This window comes from Lithobates pipiens, unplaced genomic scaffold, assembly GCF_037356315.1.
Source record: "Lithobates pipiens isolate NorthernLeopardFrog02 unplaced genomic scaffold, aLitPip1_a1.2 Scaffold_10, whole genome shotgun sequence".
Taxonomy (NCBI): Eukaryota; Metazoa; Chordata; class Amphibia; order Anura; family Ranidae; genus Lithobates; species Lithobates pipiens.
In genome coordinates this window covers 28560744-28580693 of record NW_027507686.1, presented here as the reverse complement: position 1 = coordinate 28580693, position 19950 = coordinate 28560744, and the positions used below count along the sequence as shown (strand labels likewise).

Here is a 19950-nt window from a genome sequence, read left to right as displayed (position 1 = left end):
CAGCTAGAAAGCCCATGAAAATTGCCGTCGCCGCTGAAGTCTCGCCTCTTGTTACTCCCCCCGGCTGTGACACTAGAGAGGGCATGAGAAATATTTCAGCGATTAGAAAGATCATGAGAAATGCCGCACCAGCTAGAAAGCCTCTGAGGATTGCAGCAGCAGAAGTCCCGCCTCTTGTCACTCCCCCGAGCTGTGACACTAGAAACATCAAACTTGTCACAGCAGGAAATGTCCAATCAATACCATCACACGGCGACAGCCAGTCACCTTTCATATTGCACCGCCTGCTCGGAGAAGGCGGATTCGGACAGGTCTTTCTGGCAACTCATTCTGCAGCCAAGAAGATCATGGCCATCAAGTCTGTAGTGAAGACTTCAGATCAACGTAGCGCCATTGAAACAGAGCAGAAGGTCATGCAGATGGCGGCAGGGTGTCCATTCCTCACCCAACTTTACACCACTTTTCAGACCCGCCATTCTGCCTGTTTCGCTATGGAATACGTCTCTGGAGGGGATCTGTTTGATTTCACCAATAAACATTTCCCTCTTCCTATTTCCGTCATAAGGTAAGTCTCATCACCACAATGAGAATAGAATAGAAAGTAATCTTTATAAGATATGTTGCTTTACAATCCAGGCTTTTAGGAGTTTAGAATTACATTGGACTCCATTAGAATGCGTAGCTACATCAGTCCACCCAGATCTGGCGTAGATACTTTAGAGTAATTTCACTCCGTCCCGCCAAAAATTGGGGACCCGGCGCCTCTCCCAAGCTTAGATACGCTATATTATCATAGTAGGGTTGGTGTTCCAAGTAGACTGTTCACACACATGGCATTCTGCAATCCCAGTTTCTCCAAAGCGGCAGTGATTGCACCATGTGGGGAAGGAGATGGAGACAGTCCAGAGTCACCTAGTAACGTTCTCTAAGAGGTTTGCCGGGAGATGGAGCTGGGTTTCTGATCATGTGACCACCGCCATGATTGGCTGTCACAGTGGTCACATGATCAGAGAGCTCCCAATCGCATGTAGATATCGGGAGCTTTCCTTTAGGCAGCAGTAACTGTGCCGGGAGTGCATCCTCAGGACAGCTCTGTTTACATTCTGGCACCCATATATGCGGCCTCTCAGCATTAATTCCCACCCACCTAGAGGCCACATATATGCATACCACCAGCACGAAGGGGTTAACACTTCTGGACCAATGATGTACTGGTACCTCATAACCCTGGTACTGCTTTTTAGAGGTGGCGGTCTAACTAACAGCTGGATTGGTTTTACATGCAGCAGGAGGGGACTTCCTCCACTCCCGGCACCTACCACAGATTTCTCAGGCTCTCTCATCCTACCGGGAGACCCAGGCGACCAGCCGGCACGTCTACTGGCTGGTCAGACAGCTGAACAAAGCTGTGATCGTGATCGATCGGCTCTCCGCTATGGTACCACGGATGTGATGACATTGAGACCTGACATTTTTAAGAAATCAAAATCATTCAAAAACTCAGATCTCGGTGTTGTGAATGCTGTTAAGGGCAGAGGAGAGACTTGGGGTCTTATAGTACCGGTCACATGCCTATTGCTGTGACAAGCATGTTTACAGCCTGGATCCTACCAATGGGTTCTCCCAGGAGACTCCAGAAATACCAGAAATGGTGAGCAGGTGCCATGCCCAGAACTCCGACCATACGGTAACCTAAACAAGCTCAAAGTTGGGACCGGTAATGGGATAGAGCCAGGTACTCCCTCCCCCTGCCCATGGATAATGTTTATACTTAAGTCTAATCACTGTAAAATCTAATGAATTTTTCTCTTTTATAGATTCATTGCGGCGGAAATAGCCTGCGGACTTGAGTTCCTCCACGGACGTGGCATAGTTCATAGAGACCTCAAGTTGAGCAACATCTTAATGGACAATGAAGGTCACGTCCGTATTGCAGACTATGGATTGGCAGAAATGGATCTGTTTGGTAATAGGAAGGTGACGGGCGTAGCCGGAACGATTGGATACATAGCGCCAGAAGTAAGTCACGCTCTTTTTACCCAACACTAGACCTCATCTATTCAGCATATCACAATCCAATCACTATCCCTCTGATACTTGTAATATAAACATTTTAGATTGCATACAGAACCCTGCAATGTAAAACACCTGATTGGTAATCATTAACCACTTAAAATTATTTAAAAAAAATATGTTAACCACTTGCTGACCGCCGCACGAACATATATACGTCAACACAATGGCACGGATAGGCAAATGGGCGTAGAGGTACGTCCCTTTAAATTTGCTGTTTTGTGGTCGCGTGCAAGCTCCAAGATCATGCCCACGGGACCCGCAAACTCGATGTCCGACGGTGTCCCGCGATCATGTCACGGAGCTGAAGAATGGGGAGATGTCAGTGTAAACACAACTTCTCCCTGTTCTTCCTAGTGACCTGTCACTGTTCATCTGCTATAGGGAGCAGCGATCAGTGACGTGCCACTCATAGCCACACCCCCTAACAGTTAGAACACATCCCTAGGACACACTTAACCCCCTTCCTAACCCCCTAGTGGTTAACCAATCAAACGCTTATTGTGATTTTTTTTTTTAATCAAAAACATGTAGAAGAATATATAGCCTAAACTGAGGAAAAAATTAGTTTTTATATTCTTTTGGGGGATATTTATTATAGCAAAAAGTAAAAAATATTGCTTTTTTTCAAAATTGTTGCTCTTTTTTTGTTTTTAATGCAAAAAATAAAACCACAGAGGTGATCAAATACCACCAAAAGAAAGCTCTATTTGTGGGGGGAAAAAAAGAAGTCAATTTTGTTTGGGAGCCACATAGCATGACCGGCAATTGTCAGTTAAAACGACGCAGTGCTGAATCACAAAAATTGCTCTGGTCTTTGGCCAGCCAAATGGTCCAGGCTGAAGTGGTTAATATATGTCCATGGGGGCAGCCATTGCGTATGCCGCCTCTGCCTCCTGGTTAGCTGTTGGGCACAGTGGTTGTTCTTTGCTATTCCTCTTGCTTAAAGCGAGTCTAGCTACAATATCTATAATAATGGACATATGAAATAGTAAACATATCAAATTTTAAAAAGCTACATCAAGGTTAATGTTGCAATGATTTCTACTGGAGAGCAGATATCACTATCTGCTCTCTGTTACAATCTGCAGAATTACGGCCCATTCATTAAATGCATGCCACTGTGTAGAGCCTGTGGTATCCTATGAAGTTCTATATACTTAGCATAACAAAGAGAACTCTGATTTGATTAGGGTGAATCACATGACTAGGCTCTCGCTCAAGTTTTTTTTTTATTTTTTATGTTTACACCCATTCCCTGTAATAGCACTCAAAGTCCCAATTCCACCGCTGTGCTTTATAAATGTCATTTTTATTAAAGTAGCGCTATTGCCACAGTAAGGACATACTGATGCTTTGTAAATGCCTCCCTTAGAATACACGTTCAATGAATATATATTATTATTTCTCTTATAAAAGGATGCTAAGTTTGTAGGAACTAAGTAACTGATTTCTCTTCTCTGATTGGCAGGTTATCAATGGCGACTTCTACCAGTTTGCACCCGACTGGTTTTCCATGGGGGTTGTCATATACAAGATGGCCACAGGAACTGTACCATTCCGTGACGATACCACTCAGGTATACAGGAGGGCCGTGAATTATGAAGATCCTGTTTACCCCCCGGACATGGACCAACATCTGAAGCACTTCCTGGGAGGAGTAAGTACAAGACATTTTCTAATTCTGAAGAAGCACAGGGAAGGTTTCTAGGCCTACTGCTGCTGCTTTAGCGGTATAATGTAGGGGTGTTGCCAATTCTGGTTGTCAGCTGGATTGTTGGGTAGTTTGGCTTCTTCATTCCATGGTGAAGATCCAATGGGAATACTTCATCCTGGGGCTTAGGGCTCAGACGATGATGCCACATGGGGTCAATCGCTGATGTGCACATTGTATGAGGTTATTAAAGCAGAACTCCTCCCCATTTATTATTGTTTTGAACATAGTGGGGAGGATTAGATCACCTGCCGTCATTGTGTCCCTGTTGTAGACATTTTGTTTCATATCATGTCCTGAGGACATGGAAATCTCACAAAGGGGGGACACAGAAAGCAACCACAACCTAACAGAGGGGTTCTAACCCATTCCAACTCCATTCATTAAACTGCTTTTATCGCCCGGTGCTGATAAATGATGTTAATGAGAAGAAAAAAAGATCTTTAAAAATATCCAATCTCCTCCCTTTTCTCGTGGCTGTAATTCTCCTTAAAGTGTCACCACCAATCTAAAGATCTCAGGGAGTTAGAAGCCATCTAATGGCGGCACATCATAACATAACATTCCAGCACAACACTGATTTGTTGTGCTGGAATATAATATGAATTCCATCCATGTCAGTAGACATCCAGCACCTGTACTTGGCTATATATGTGCCTTCACATGCTATGATCCTCCAATGGGTGAAAGGACCGCCCAGGAGGAGACGCACTGTAGTCAAAGTTTTTTTTTTCTTTTCTAAAAAGTGCAAAATGAACTCAAAATAACTCTTAATTTCTCTTTTATAGCTGCTATGCAAATGTCCGGAGAAGAGGCTTGGAGTTGGCAGCGACATAAGACGGCATCCATTCATGAGGTTCATCAATTGGAAGTCGATGGAACAAGGGAAAGGACGGCCCCCTTTCTCTGTAGGTCCGGTAAGTACACAAATCTTTATAGGATGAGGATTCAAAAAGAAGATTGTTACACACTGTAAGGAGCATTGCTGTGTCCTTACAGCTAATATAGGGGGTACAGACATATCCCAGCCTGCAGGAAAACCTCACAGACTAATCAGTCAATATTTCATTTTCTACGGAAGTAAATAAGAATGTAACTTTCTAGGCATCAGACACAATGGGGATGATTTACTAAAACTGGAGAGTGATAAATCTGATGCAGCTGTGAATGGTAGCCAATCAGCTTCTAACTTTCTGCTTGTTCAATAAAGCTTTGACAAAAACATGTCAGCTGATTGGTTACCATGCAGAGCTGCACCAGGTTTTGCACTCTCCAGTTTTAGTATATAAACCCCATTGGTGCACAGCTGGGAGTGATAGTTGAAGGGAGAAGGTGAAATGGTTCATAATACAATGTCTGGGGTGTCTAGGACATGTGACTTCGACCACCATGATGTGGTGGAAGGCATGGGACCAGACATGTAGTTTGCATCTAGATTTGTATCCTATCTGCTCCTCCACTGCATGGAAAGAGGAAGAAGGTTCTAGGTTGTATTAAAGAAGTTAGTCAATGTTAAAGCCCAACTCAAAAAATAAATAGATTGCGCAATAGGCAACCACCAACCCCACCCCACCCTGCACTCTAATGTTTTATTGCTTGTAAACTCTAGGGGCAGAGAAAGAGGGACCTAGCCCTAACCTCTCTGCATCATCATGTACAATACAGGCCTATCAGTCTTACATTGTATGTGGGGGTAAGAATGTGACCGTGGCTGGGAAAGCTTTAGAGAAGGTCTGTGAGGGATGGGTTGCATAGATGAAGGCTGTCCAAAGAAAGGAATACATTAGTATACCTTATTCCTCTACCCCTAGGCACAAAATCCACCCCCCCCCCCCCCACACACACACACAAATACTGCAAGGGTAATTTATACTTGTTTCAGGTATTGGGCTTTAAGCAATATCCTGATATTTACTCAGGTCAGAAATCTATGAATACAGAATCTCATATTTGTTTTTCATTTTACAGCCCACCAACATGGACATGGAAACATCTTCTCGACTTCCTCCGTCAGCGATAGATGGCAAGGCATTGGAAATTCCAGGAAAGAAAGTATTCTTGCCTGGATTCCCTAACATCGACATGATCAACCTATAGTGTGTAGTGTGGTGTGTGTGTAGTGTGTGTAGTGTGTGTAGTGTGTGTAGTGTGTGGTGTGTGTAGTGTGTGGTGTGTCGTGTGTCGTGTGTCATGTGTGGTGTGTCGTGTGTGGTGTGTTTAGTGTGTAATGTGTGGTGTGTTTAGTGTGTAGTGTAGTGTAGTGTAGTGTAGTGTAGTGTAGTGTTTAGTGGAGAGTGTGTTCCATCAGTGTGCCAGCCAGCAAGCCCAACAACATCAGGGTGCCAGCCAGCAAGCCCACCAACATCAGGGTGCCAGTCAGCAAGCCCACCAACATCTGGGTGCCAGCCAGCAAGCCCATCAACATCTGGGTGCCAGCCAGCAAGCCCACCAACATCAGGGTGCCAGTCAGTAAGCCCACCAACATCAGGGTGCCAGTCAGCAAGCCCACCAACATCAGGGTGCCAGTAAGCAAGCCCACCAACATCAGGGTGCCAGTCAGCAAGCCCACCAACATCAGGGTGCCAGTCAGCAAGCCCATCAACATCTGGGTGCCAGCCAGCAAGCCCACCAACATCAGGGTGCCAGTCAGCAAGCCCACCAACATCAGGGTGCCAGTCAGCAAGCCCACCAACATCAGGGTGCCAGTAAGCAAGCCCACCAACATCAGGGTGCCAGTCAGCAAGCCCACCAACATCAGGGTGCCAGTCAGCAAGCCCATCAACATCAGGGTGCCAGTCCGCAAGCCCACCAACATCAGGGTGCCAGCCAGCAAGCCCACCAACATCAGGGTGCCAGCCAGCAAGCCCACCAACATCAGGGTGCCGGCCAGCAAGCCCACCAACATCAGGGTGCCAGCCAGCAAGCCCACCCATATCAGGGTGCCAGCCAGCCAACCATAGCAAGGTGTCAGCCAGCCATCCACCCACAGCAAGGTGTCAGTCAGCAAGCCCACCCACAGCAGGGTGCCAGACAGAAAGCCCATTCACAGCAGGGTGCCAGCCAGAAAGCCCACCCAACGCAGGGAGGCCAGTCAGCAAGCCCACCCACAGCAGGGAGGCCAGCCAGCAAGCCCACCCACAGCAGGGAGGCCAGCCAGCCAGCCACAGCAGGCTGCAAGCCAGAAAGCCCACCCACAGCAGGGAGGCCAGCTAGCAAGCCCACCCACAGCAGGGAGGCCAGCCAGCCAGCCACAGCAGGCTGCAAGCCAGAAAGCCCAAGGGTGGATGGACAAGATGAAGATTGGTCATATTTGGACAATAGTTCTTGATGTGACATAATACGTGGATTGTACTGCTATACCCATATATTCATGAGAGATACGGAGAGGACAATTCATCTGTAAAGACATTGATATCATCCTCAGAAGATACAGATGAAAAAAAAAAAAACTGCACTGTACAGAGGAGCCACCCACAGCAGAGTGCGAGCCATGAAGCCCACCTGCAACAGGGTGCCTGCCAGCCAGCGAGCCATGAAGCCCACCTGCAACAGGGTGCCTGCCAGCCAGCAAGTCCACCCACAGCAGAGTGCGAGCCATGAAGCCCACCTGCAACAGGGTGCCTGCCAGACAGCAAGTCCACCCACAGCAGAGTGCGAGCCATGAAGCCCACCTTCAACAGGGTGCCTGCCAGCCAGCAAGTCCACCCACAGCAGAGTGCGAGCCATGAAGCCCACCTGCAACAGGGTGCCTGCCAGCCAGCAAGTCCACCCACAGCAGGGTGTGTTGGAGAATAATCAGACCGTCTCTCAAGTCAAGGTAAGACATTAATTCCATATTCAAGAGAAATGGTTACATGTACGCTCAGGCTTCAAAAATCCATGCATCCATCATTGGCATTGATGTGAGCTATGTGTTTTTCAATTTCTGCTAATGTAAGCATTTTCATAGTTATATGATTATTCAGCATATTGAAGTATAATAGGGTTATATAAAACATATTTCTAAGCATTTTAAACTTAATTAAGATAAAGCTATATTTCTATGCATATTCATAGTTGACATTTAGAGGTATAATACTTAATTTCTCTAACAGGGTGCCAGCCAGCAAGCCCAGCAACATCAGGGTGCCAGCCAGCAAGCCCAGCAACATCAGGGTGCCAGCCAGCAAGTCCACCAACATCAGGGTGCCAGCCAGCAAGCCCACCAACATCAGGGTGCCAGCCAGCAAGCCCACCAACATCAGGGTGCCAGCCAGCAAGCCCCCACATAAGGGTGTCAGCCAGCAAGCCTCCCCGCATCAGGGTGGCAGCCAGCAAGCCCACCAACATCAGGGTGCCAGCCAGCAAGCCCACCAACATCAGGGTGCCAGCCAGCAAGCCCACCAACATCAGGGTGCCAGCCAGCAAGCCCCCACATAAGGGTGTCAGCCAGCAAGCCTCCCCGCATCAGGGTGGCAGCCAGCAAGCCCACCTGCATCAGGGTGCCGGCCAATAACCCACCCACAGCAGGATGCCAACCAGCAAGCTCACCCACAGCAGGGTGCTGACAGCCTATGTTACGCTATGGGGACGGAGCAGCCGGGCAGCCGGGGAACACAGGTCCTAATTTGTGTGCATTCAGGGCCACTCACCCACTCCTGCACACCTGTTAAATTAGGGCTGTGTTTGTCCAGCCGCTGCGTCCCCGTAGGCTGGATTCACACCTATGCATTTCTAGTGCTCTTTGCATTTTGCACTACAGAATGTGTTCCATAGGAAACAATGTTAAATGGACTGTAGTGCAAATCTGCAAACTGCAAATAGCACTAAAACTGCATATGTGTGAATCCAGCATTAAAGAGGTGGATGGATATGATGATGAAGATTCCTCCCATATTTGGACAATAGTTCTTGATGTGACATGATGGATTGGATCTATATACCGATATATTCATGAGAAATTTGGGGAGGACAGTTCATCTGTAAAGACATTGATATCATATTCAAAGATCCTGATGAACAAAGATTCCTCATTTTTGTACATTACTTTTTGATATTCATCAAACAAGCTGTTTTAAATTGAAAACCATCAAAAGACATTGTAATGTCCACCCACAGATGTATAATACAGGGAGTAATCCGATCGCCTTCGGGGGTCAGGAAGGAATTTTTTCCCTGTTAGAGCAAATGACACCATGCTTTATCAGGGTTTTTTTCGCCTTCCTCTACATCTACACGGGTCTGGATAATCACACAAAAAAAACACAAAAAAAAAAAAAAACTGCACTGTACAGAGGAGCCTTGACGAGGCAGTGCAGCTTCCACATACATTTGCAAATGTGTGCAATGTGACTGCCTGCACGGGGATGCATGGAGTGCCTGTACCCACTGCCCTCACACGGGGTATGGATTCATACGCCTTGTGTGAACGAGGCCTTAGGACCTCGCACTTTACAGAGCAGCCTTGGCAAAGCAGTGCAGCTTCCCCATTTGCAAATGTGTGCAACTAAGACCTCTGTTTTTAATGTCAAGTGTTAGATTGTGCATTTTTGGATTTATTTGCAGGCAAGCTGGTAAGTGTGCTGGGAAATCTTTTGTTTTTGTGTTGTGCAAAGCCCTTCCATGTGCACCTTACTTCAAAAGCTAGTTCTAAACTGCTGTAGCTGTCCTTCTTTGTACACTGCTATTAGATACAACTTATATTATGCATATACAATTTTACTGTTGTCAATAAACATCAGATGACAAGTAAATACATTCCCAGAGCACAATGGGTTATCTAAAGAGGCAGAGGGCATAGCAGACAAAGCCTGGATTTGGGAAGATATGTGTGACTGAATCCTTAGAGGGGAGCCATAGAAAGGAGGAGACACGGCTGTAAATGTAGGCCTCCTAAAAGGGAATGTTTAACTGCAATGCATAGCAGGCCTCTGTTGTAGAAGCCCTTTCCTCAGAGGATGGACACCAAGCAAAAAGAAGAAGCTCATTACTCTTTACTCTGTGGGCCATTTCACTCCCGAGAGCTCAGGAGGAGCTGGTAGTACCAAGAGGAGTATGAAGGTAAAAGAAGGTTACTAAGGTCGAAAATTAACCACTTCCCACGTCCATGACGATGTATGTCGGCAGAATGGCACTGACAGGCATATGGGCGTACAGGTACGTCCCTTTAAGAATGCCGCCATGCAATCACGTGCGTGGGACGCCGTTCGGGACCCCCGTGGGTCTGGTCGCGGGTCCCGCGGACTCGATCGCCGCAGGGATACCTGCGATCGTCTCACGGGGAAGCTGAAGGGGGAGATGCGGAAGTAAATATCTCCCCGTTCTGCCTAGCAACAAGTGATACTGATCTCTGCTCCCTGTTATTGGAGCAGAGATCGGTGTTCACTAACACACAGCCCAGCCCCCCACAGTTAGTAACACGCCCCTAGGACACACTTAACCCCTACACTGCCACCCCCTGGTCAACCCCTTCACTGCCAGTGTCATTTACACAGGAATCAGTGCATTTGTATAGCACTGATTGCTGTATAAATGACAATGGTCCCAAAAATGTGTCAACAATGTCTGATTTGTCCACCATAATGTCGCAGTCACAATAAAAAAAAATAAAAAAAAAAATCGATGATCGCCGCCATTAATAGTAAAAAAAAAAATTAATAAAAATGCTATAAAACTATCTAAACTCCCTATTTTGTAAATGCTATATATTTTGCGCAAACCAATCAATTATCACTTATTGCGATTTTTTTTTACCAAAAACATGTAGAATACGTATCGGCCTAAAATGAGGAAAAAAAATGTTTTTTTATATATATATTTTTGGCAAATATTTATTATAGCAAAAAGTAAAATATAATGCGTTTTTTTCAAAATTGACGCTTTTTTTTGTTTATAGCACACAAAAAAAAACGCAGAGGTGATCAAATACCACCAAAAGAAAGCTCTATTTGTAGGACAAAAAGGACGTCAATTTTGTTTGGGAGCCACGTCGCACGACCATACATTTGTCAGTTAAAGCGACGCAGTGCTGAATCGCAAAAAGTGCGAGTCTGGTCTTAAGCCAGCAAAATGGTCCTGTCTGAAAGTGGCTAAAGAAAGAAAGCCAATGGAAACTGCCATGAAAATCAGAATAGATGGGGATGATGTGTGACCCTCAATGAATTGCACATGAAGTGCTAACTGCGCAAGAAAAAAAAGATGGGAGGCCGAAACAAAGAGGAATAGGCCAAGAAATAGACTGACTCACCAATGAAATAAATACGTGAATATCTCAATTTCCTCTGAAATATGCAAACAAGGAGAAGGATCATTCCCGCACATCCAACAAAACCCATAGGTAGTGATGGTAGCAACAGTCTCAGCTCAGAATCCATCCAGGCCTTGCCCGCTCTGACATGTTTCGCCCTGTCCACTGGACTCAGCCTTGGGGGACCTCCATGACTAGATTTTGTAGGATGTGCGGCAAAAAAAGATCCTTTTTCTTGTTTAAATTCACCAAGCTGAGACAAGCCCAGTGGTGTCACTAGGTTTGGTGTCACCTGGTGTGTAAAAACCCGGTGTCACTCCCCTTATCAGACCAGCTCAGAGTTGGAGGTTCAGCTACTGTACATATATATATTATAGCTGTGTCCAGCAGCACCCCCGTTATCAGATCAGCTTGGGGGGCAGCTCAGCTACTATGTGTATATTATATATAAAAATAGATGTGTGCAGCTGCACCCCCCCCCCCCCCCCCCACCTTTAGCAGACCAGCTCAGGGTGGGCAGCTCAGCTACTAAATATATTATATGTATATTTATATATTAGTTGTATAGTTGTATATAAAAAAAAAACTATAGTATATGTAGCAGCGGCTCCTGAAGAGCACGCACTATGCATTGTTCTAAAGTTAAAGTGGCCTAAACTGCAGTTTGGTTTGGGTATAATTATCTAAATTGGGCCTCTGCATCAGTCTGACTGGACTGTGAGATGTTCAGCCTGGCTACAGGGGGCACTGTCTCCTCTGGCAGGCATGGAACTATGGTCTGGTCAGGTGCTTAAGTTGCTCTCTCTCGGAGCATACCCAGTGGGAGTGGTGCTCTCTGGGAGAGGGTATTTAATATGCAGAGGACACGTGGTTCGGGGTTCTGGTCCAGAATGATGTGCTGACTTCATGGTCCTGGTCCTCCAGACCAGCCCCCAAGAAAGCTATGGCCTGGGGTGCAAATCCACCTGACTTTAATGTCTTGGGGCTGGCTAGCCTGAGGCAAGGAAACTAAGGAAGGATTCTGAGGTGGTTTGGTGTCGTCTCCGGTTCGGGAGAGACCCAGTATACTTCCAGCATTCCAGGGGAAGACTCTTCAGAAGAACACCACGTACAGGTTGGTTTTCTTAGCAAGAGCCTGGAAGGGCTGAAGTAACCAAGAGAATCTGGTCTTGTGGATATCGTCAAGTAGGTTGAGAGATCCAGGTATCCTACAAGTGTTCTCCAGCTTAGTTTTCCTACGGGTTCTACAGCAACGTCTGTGTCAGAGACATTATTTTGTACGTTTCTACAACAATGTCTGTGGCAGAGACTTGTTCCTGAGTAAGCACCAAGTTGGCGGCTAGGCCTTGTGAGAGAAGGACTGTCCAACCTGAGTGATCATCCCGTTGCAAATGGCTATTCTCTGGATGCAGTCAGAGTAAGCACGTTCTTCAACGTTTTTCCTGACTTTGACACTAAGGGTACCTGAACCCTCTTTCCAACCCTCTGATCCCAAGTTAAAAGACTGTTCAATTGTCTGAGTTTTGCAAATAAAATCCATTCAAGTGGACCTGTTGTCAGTCTCGAGTTATAGGCCATCTGCCACGGGACATCCCCTGGACGTGCTACAAGGAGAACGGAAGGTAACGGTAAGCCCAAAAATAACCAGCAGCTCCTTCGGGGGTTAGTGCTACATATAGTTGTATATAACAAGCACAAATTAATTTCCCAAATGTATAGTTGTATATAAAAGAAAACTATGGTATAGTTGTATATAAAATGCACAATTTAATTTCCCAGTGCTAAACCTTTCATCCAATTTCTAAGCGGCCATATTTGTTTATTTCTAAAAGACCCCCCACCCCTCCTTTACACTTCAATGTATTCAGATTGCCGAAAACAGCAATTCTGAATACCGTATATCTTTTTAAAACCGGCGCCATTGGCAGCAGAGTAAACGGGAAGTGACGTCATGACGTCGCTTCCGTGTTTACTATGAGGAGACTGGAACGAAGCCAATTACGGCTTTGTTCCAGTTCCTCACCAGCAGCCGGAGGCATCAGACGTGGAATCGGTGCTACCGATCGAGCGGGAGCACCGGTAACAGCCCGCTCCTCCGGCATAACAGCCGAGCGGCTTTTAGCCGATTCGGTTGTTATGGCTGGATAGCCAATCGCCCGCTGAAAAAAAACGGTACCGGGATGATGCCTGCAGGTGCGGGCATCATCCCGGTATACCCCCCGGAAGCCAAGCACGCACATCTGCGTACGCTCGGCGGGAAGGGGATAAACATTCCACCTGGAGATATAATAGAAACATTCTATTTCAATTTTACCCTCATTCACACAGAACTTATGTTTCACAGGATGCAAAGCTCTATTTATTTATTTTTTGTATAAATACACCCCCAACTATTGTAAACCTGTTTGTAAATACTTTTTGTTGGTCTGTATCCAGCCTAAAATCTGCTCACATCTACACACCTGTCCCACTGTGCATGGTCTGATACAAGAGCGGCATGTGCTAATTGTAAGAATCTACAAAAGGAAGGAAATTTAAAAATTGGGAAAATCAGGCATTTTTTTTGTCTGGCTGGAAGGTCAAACTTAAATCGCTGCACCAGATAGACACCAGGAGGTTGCACTACCTTCCGGTGTTTGCATCTCGGCACCCTACACACAATCCAACAAATGTCTACTCAGGTCCCACAATGCACTACCTGCAATGCCCAGCCATCAAGGACCAATGTAAGTGCAATAAAGAGGCTACACCCTCAAGTGACTCATTGGATGTGACAGTTTTACTGCATCACCACTCACACCAGTGTAGTGTATTGTGGTGCACTAAAACCAAAATGCATTGGTGTGGCATTAACAATGAATGGCACTGCAGCACACCAAGCAAGCACAGAAAATACCTGTTGATCCTGCCAGAAACGCTGTGTTTGGGTCACTTCCTGTAAGTTGAACTGAAAGTACAAGCAATGTTATCTTTCTTCTGTAAACTACCAATCCCTGTATACTCTATGTAATGGAGATGAACAAAGGCAAACATGTTTGCAGTATAGCCTGGGTGACAATCATGGCTCCTTCCATGGATCCTCACAATTGGTGAGCATAGCTGCTTAGAGGCAGGAGGTGTGTAATTCAAATGACAGTAGCCTGAAAAAGATAAAACTAATGCAGCCGTGTCATCCAACAACTAATAAGCTTCAATATTTTACTGTTACTTTTGTTCAGGCCACTTCTTGCTATGGGGTGACCACACTCCGGCCATGCCCTCCTATTGTCCTTGTGTTGTCACCCTGCCACTTACGCCCCCTGGTGGAAACTAAATATGCCTGTGCCCACAAATATTGTACACAGGCATGGTCTGCCCTTTGGAATGCTGGTCCAAAGCATTTATGTGCAGCCGATACTGGTGTGGGTGCATATAATCAAGAAGTGGCTGAAAAGAGGCTGGAGATCGGCAGCACTGAAAAGAGGGAGGCGGGAGGATTCTAAAAAGAAAACCTGCGGCAAATGTTTATCATACACAGTGCTTTAGCAAACTAAATGTCATCCAGTTAGGTCTACTGTAGCAAATACAGTATATAGTACCCCACCCACATGTCCAAGGTACAACCTATTGGGGCAGTAGCTTCAGAGGGCCTATAATACACATAAACCTGGCCCGGGTCAGTAGGGTTTTTGGAACCTTGCAGTTTGGTGGCAATTCAGACCAATTGTTTCGTCACCTGATTGCTTAGTTATTGCAATCACATCCAGGAAAATTTGAAGGACATTATTTTTAATTCAGTCTTTTAATAGACTAAATGAGCATTTTATATAAATTTATTTCACGGCTCTGCCTCGCATCGCCCTGGAAAAGAAAATACGATCAAAGATTCAGATCAAATCTTCAAAACTGATGTATGGACGGCCACATTGTAACACTGTATCATGTGTATTGCAGCTGCACACAATAGTGGCATCATGTGGCAGTAATTGGTACTGCAACCCATTATTATTTACAAATTAAAAAATATAGATTTTCATTTTAAAATCTAAATTTAGCTAGTGCAACGTATAGATGGAACTGCCTGGGCTTCACTAATAACGAGTTGGCCCTCATCATGGCAATTAATATAGAGTTGACCGTCACCTCACCATTGCTACTAGTATAGAGCCTCGACATGGCCATTAAAGTGGTGGTAAACCCTTACAAACCACTTTGACCTACATGTAAGCCTAGATTAAGGCTTACCTGTAGGTCCAAGAAATATCTCCTAAACCTACACAGTTTAGGACATATTTACAAAAAGACAGTCACTGCTGTCAAAGGTGCACTATATGCGGTTAGTGGCAGCTCCCGTGCGCATGCGTGGGAGTGACGTCATCGCTGCTCCGGCAAGGAGAGTGGCCGGAGCAGCGATACCTGGAAGAAGATGGATGCTCCGAGCTACAGGGGACATCGGCGACATCGCTGGTTCCTGTGTCAGGTAAGTGACACATAATGGGCTACTATGCGATGCATAGTAGCCCATTCTGCTTTACCTTTACAGGGAGACAAAGAAGAAGTAAACCCATAGTTGAACCTCGACATGGCCATTACTACAGAGTTGACCCTCGACATGGACATTACTACAGAGTTGACCCTCGACATGGCCATTACTATAGAGTTGACCATCATCAAGGCCATTACTATAGGGCTAGCCCTCACCAAGGCCATTGCTATAGAGTTGACCCTTGATATGGCTATTATTATAGAGTTGACCCTCGTCATGACCATTACCTTTTTAGAGCCGGTGTCCCCAGACCACATCATGAATTTATGGAGCTGGCTTTGTACACTGGGCACATGGTGGAACAGAAAAGGGTCTTCACCAAACTCTTACAACAAGGCTTGAAGAGCACAATTGTCTACAATATCTTTGTATGAGATATCACCAGTACTTTTCACTGGAAACACATGAGCTCCATCATTTGGAGGTGGAGGGGCACATACCTTTGGCCATATATTGTACATGTGCACACAGGCAATGAAAGTATACATGTTTCGGGATTATGGGGATTTGTCTAAAAAGACTAAAGGTGGTCTTAGAATGTTAGAACATGCAACCCCCAATCAATGGCCAGCTCACCTGTGTCTACATTTCCCACATCGCTCAACCCATTGTGTCTGCTTATCTAATGCACTCCTCTTGGCCTCATTCATGATGAAGTTGAGCCATGGTATCCTGATGCTAAATAAATCAGTATGTAGCATGCCCTCACCAAACTCTACAGCTGCGTGGGTATTCTCCATTCCGCACCACCTCCTCCGCAAGGACAAATGCTTGCAGATCTTGAGGTTGTTGCTCCCAGTTTTCGCTGGCATCTGGTCCATTGGCAGCGCTCTCTTCCACACTGGCAACAGGCGATGGTGCCTGTGCAGGTTCCGCCCTGTTGCTCCTTCCAGCATCCTCCACACCTCCCGCCAGCCGCTGCTCCCTACTGATCAGTTCCCGGATGTCCAAGATGAGTCGTGACAGTTTGGAGAAATTGCGTGACTGCTCTATGCAGGGAAGGCGCATTGGCTGGGTCAGGTCTACTTCCAGGGTTGGCCATCCAGCTGGGACATTAAGGTCTCCCTGAATACAAAGAGAACAAATTCATAATGTACGTCCGCACCATTATAGGGCCACTACACAGATGACAACTATACATTGTACTTTACATCTGACCTCTGGCCTTCTCTTCAGTCTTGAACAGTTGTACAGGCTCCTCTCCTGGACTGAAATGGCTTACAACAATTTCACTGCACACTGCGAGCTTCTCACAACAAGCATTAGAAGCTGCAGCAAGTCACATAGAGCCTGCCAAATTTCCCAGCTGGAGGACTTACAGCATCTTCTAGCCCTTTCCTCCCCAGCCTGACTGTCCCTGGCCAACCCCTTGCATTCAGAAGGCTCAACAGAGCATGTAGGCCCTACGTAGTAAGGTCTGTATGCAAATACAATGTGTAACAAGTGTGTAGGGTGCTGAACTTCAACACCACCATATAGCTAGGTATCAGCAGACAGAATAGGGTACAATGTCAGATATTGGGCAAATCCGAGCAGCCTCAAAATGATCACTGGGATAGTGGGATAAGGACAGTAATTAATAATACACTAGCCAGGCGCTCCAGTGGAATCGCATATGAACAGTCTGTGGAATGAGTGGTATGCAACCGGCTAGATGACAGTTGATTCCAAAGCCCCAAATCCACAAGAGACAGGATGTCCAGTTCAAGTAATGATTTATTGCAATGAAAAGATAAAAAGTCTTACATGGGGCATCACAGTGTGTACCAGTTGTTGAAAGAACCCAGCCTGAGGTCGGAAGGGATGTGCCGGAGGGACTCGGATGACAGATGGGATCCATGACAGGATGACGACGGCTGTGGCAGAGGAAACGGGTGAACTCTTGTCACTGGAAATCACATCACCAGAACCAGGAAGCCTACAGCCGCACAACGTAGACCACTGGAACACACCAAGGAGGTGCTGACAGAACAACATGCTTTGGGGTAATGCCCCCTTGTCAACTCCCAATGGGCTAACCAGCAAGGCAATCTTATATACCTATATCAACTGGAACGGCACATCCCCTTGCCCAGAGATAGGCAAATCAACTACCAGTGGATAACTAGATTAAAAAACAGCCATTATAGCAAGAACTATACAGCTGTCCCAATATAAGATGATTAAAAAAATGAACAATAAAACTATGATGTAATAAAAAATAGAGTTACAGTGATATTATCCCACCAATGCTTGTTTAATACAATACAAATACCAGAAAAAAGTACTGGGCTGAAGCTCATGATATAAGGAAAGACTAAAGGAGATGCATGGAAGGGAGAGGAAAAAAGGAGGGACCATTATCAGGGGTTACATCCATCCACACCCACATGCCCATGCTCATACATACAGTGCCTTGAAAAAGTATTCACACCCCTTGAAATTTTCCACATTTTGTCATGTTACAACCAAAAACTTAAATGTACTTTATTGGGCTTTTATGTGATAGACTAACACAAAACGGCACATAATTGACAGGTGGAAGGAAAATTATAAATGGTTTTCAACATTTTTTACAAATAAATATGTGAAAAGTGTAGCGTGCATTTCTTTTCAACCCCTTTTACTCTGATACCCCTAAGGCCCCTTTCACACGTGCGGACAGTATGTCCGTATTTCATCCATCCATTTATGGATGAAATACGGACATACATGCATTCCTATGGGATAACGGGTGTCAGCGGATGAAAATCTGCTGACACCTGATATCATCCGTCTCCGCTATGGTCCAATTCTTATTTTTCTATCCATCTGCAGAGCGGATCGGATGAACACGGACAGACGGTCCGTGTTCATCCGATCCCCCATAGAAGAGAGCGGAGATCTGACAGGGCGGTCCCTGCACAGTGTGCAGGGACCGCCCTGTCATCTTCCGGCTCAGCGTGGATAAACAGAGCAATCCCCGCTGAGCAAGCGGATGTTCACAGGGCGGATCATCACGGATCTGTCCCGTGTGAAAGGGGCCTATCTAAAATCTAGTGGAACAATTTGCATTCAGAAGTCAACTAATTAGTAAATACTTAGTAGTCCACCTGTGTGTAATTTAATCTCAGTATAAATACAGCTGTTCTGTGAAGCCCTCAGATGTTTGTTAGAGAACCTTAGTTAACAAACAGCATTATGAATGACAAGGAACACACCAGACAGGTCAGGGATAAAGTTGTGGAGAACTTTGAAACAGGGTTAGGTTATAAAAAAATATCCCAAGTATTTTACGTCTCACTGAGCTCTGTTCCATCCATCATCTGAAAATGGAAAGAGTATGGCACAACCGAAAACCTACCAACACATAGCCGTCCACCTAAACTGACAGACCGGGCAAGGAGGGCATTAATCAGAGAAGTAGCCGAGAGGCACATGGTAACTCCATGTGCCTGAAGGAGTTACAGAGATCCAGAGCTCAGGTGGGAGAATCTGTCCACAGGACAACTATTAGTCGCGCTCTCCACAAATCTGCCCTTTATGAAAGAGTGGCAAGAAGAAAGCCATTGTTGAAATAAAGCTACAAGAAGTCCTGTTTGCAGTTTGCGAGAAGCCATGTGGGGGACACAGCAAACATGTGGAAGAAGGTGCTCTGGTTAGATGAGATCAAAATGTTACTTTTTGGCCTAAAAGCAAAACGTTATATGTGGAGGAAAACTAACACTGTACATCACCCTGAACACACATCCCCACCGTGAAACATGGTGGTGACAGCACCATGCTGTGGGGATGCTATTCTTCAGGGACAGGGAAGCTGGTCAGAGTTGATAGAAAGATGGATGGAGCCAAATACAGGGCAATCTTAGAAGAAAACCTGTTCCAGTCTGCAAAAGACTTGAGACTGGTAGGATAGAACCAATGTTATGATGGAGTGCTACCTTTGTCATTATTCTTGCTCCTCTTCCTTATTCCTCCTCCTCCTCTTCCTCCTCATTCCCTGCCCCTTCTTTGTCTATGCCTGCTCACTTGGCTGTCGTTCCTTATGTTCAATGGCTAATATTTGGCCACAGATGCTTTAACCAGTTGCCGACCGCCGCACGACGATGTAGGTCGACAGAATGGCACGGGCAGGCATATGGGCGTACCTGTACGTCCCTGCCTTCCCGCGGGTGGGGGGCCCGATCGGGCCCCCCCCCGGTGCCAGCGGCGGTCGGAACCCGTTCAGGAGCGATCCGGGATGAGGGGGCGGCCATTCGTTCATGACCACCCCCTTGCGATCGCTCCTGACGAATGGAAGTGCAGCGTGACATCACTTTCTCTCCTGTAATGTAAACACAGGCAGAGGAAGTGATGTAATCTCTCCTCTGTGTCGGTATTTTTCGTTCCGGCACCGAGGAGAGAGGATCGGTGAGTTGCACCAACACTACACAATACAGTAGAACATGCCGGGCA

General features: G+C 46.0%; 1 protein-coding gene across 1 annotated transcript in view; it reads right to left on the bottom strand.

Annotated features, from left to right (window-relative positions):
• The window catches only part of LOC143928514 (F-box only protein 31-B-like), a 44762-nt gene extending 27073 nt beyond the window's left edge, over positions 1-17689 (bottom strand). The window contains exons 1-2 of the transcript XR_013262419.1: positions 17284-17689; positions 16247-16602 (exon numbers count right to left, since the gene is read on the bottom strand). The gene's annotated coding sequence lies outside the window, so the exon portion shown is untranslated. The remainder of the gene's footprint in view (positions 1-16246; positions 16603-17283) is intronic.
• Between the last annotated feature and the right edge of the window lie 2261 nt (positions 17690-19950).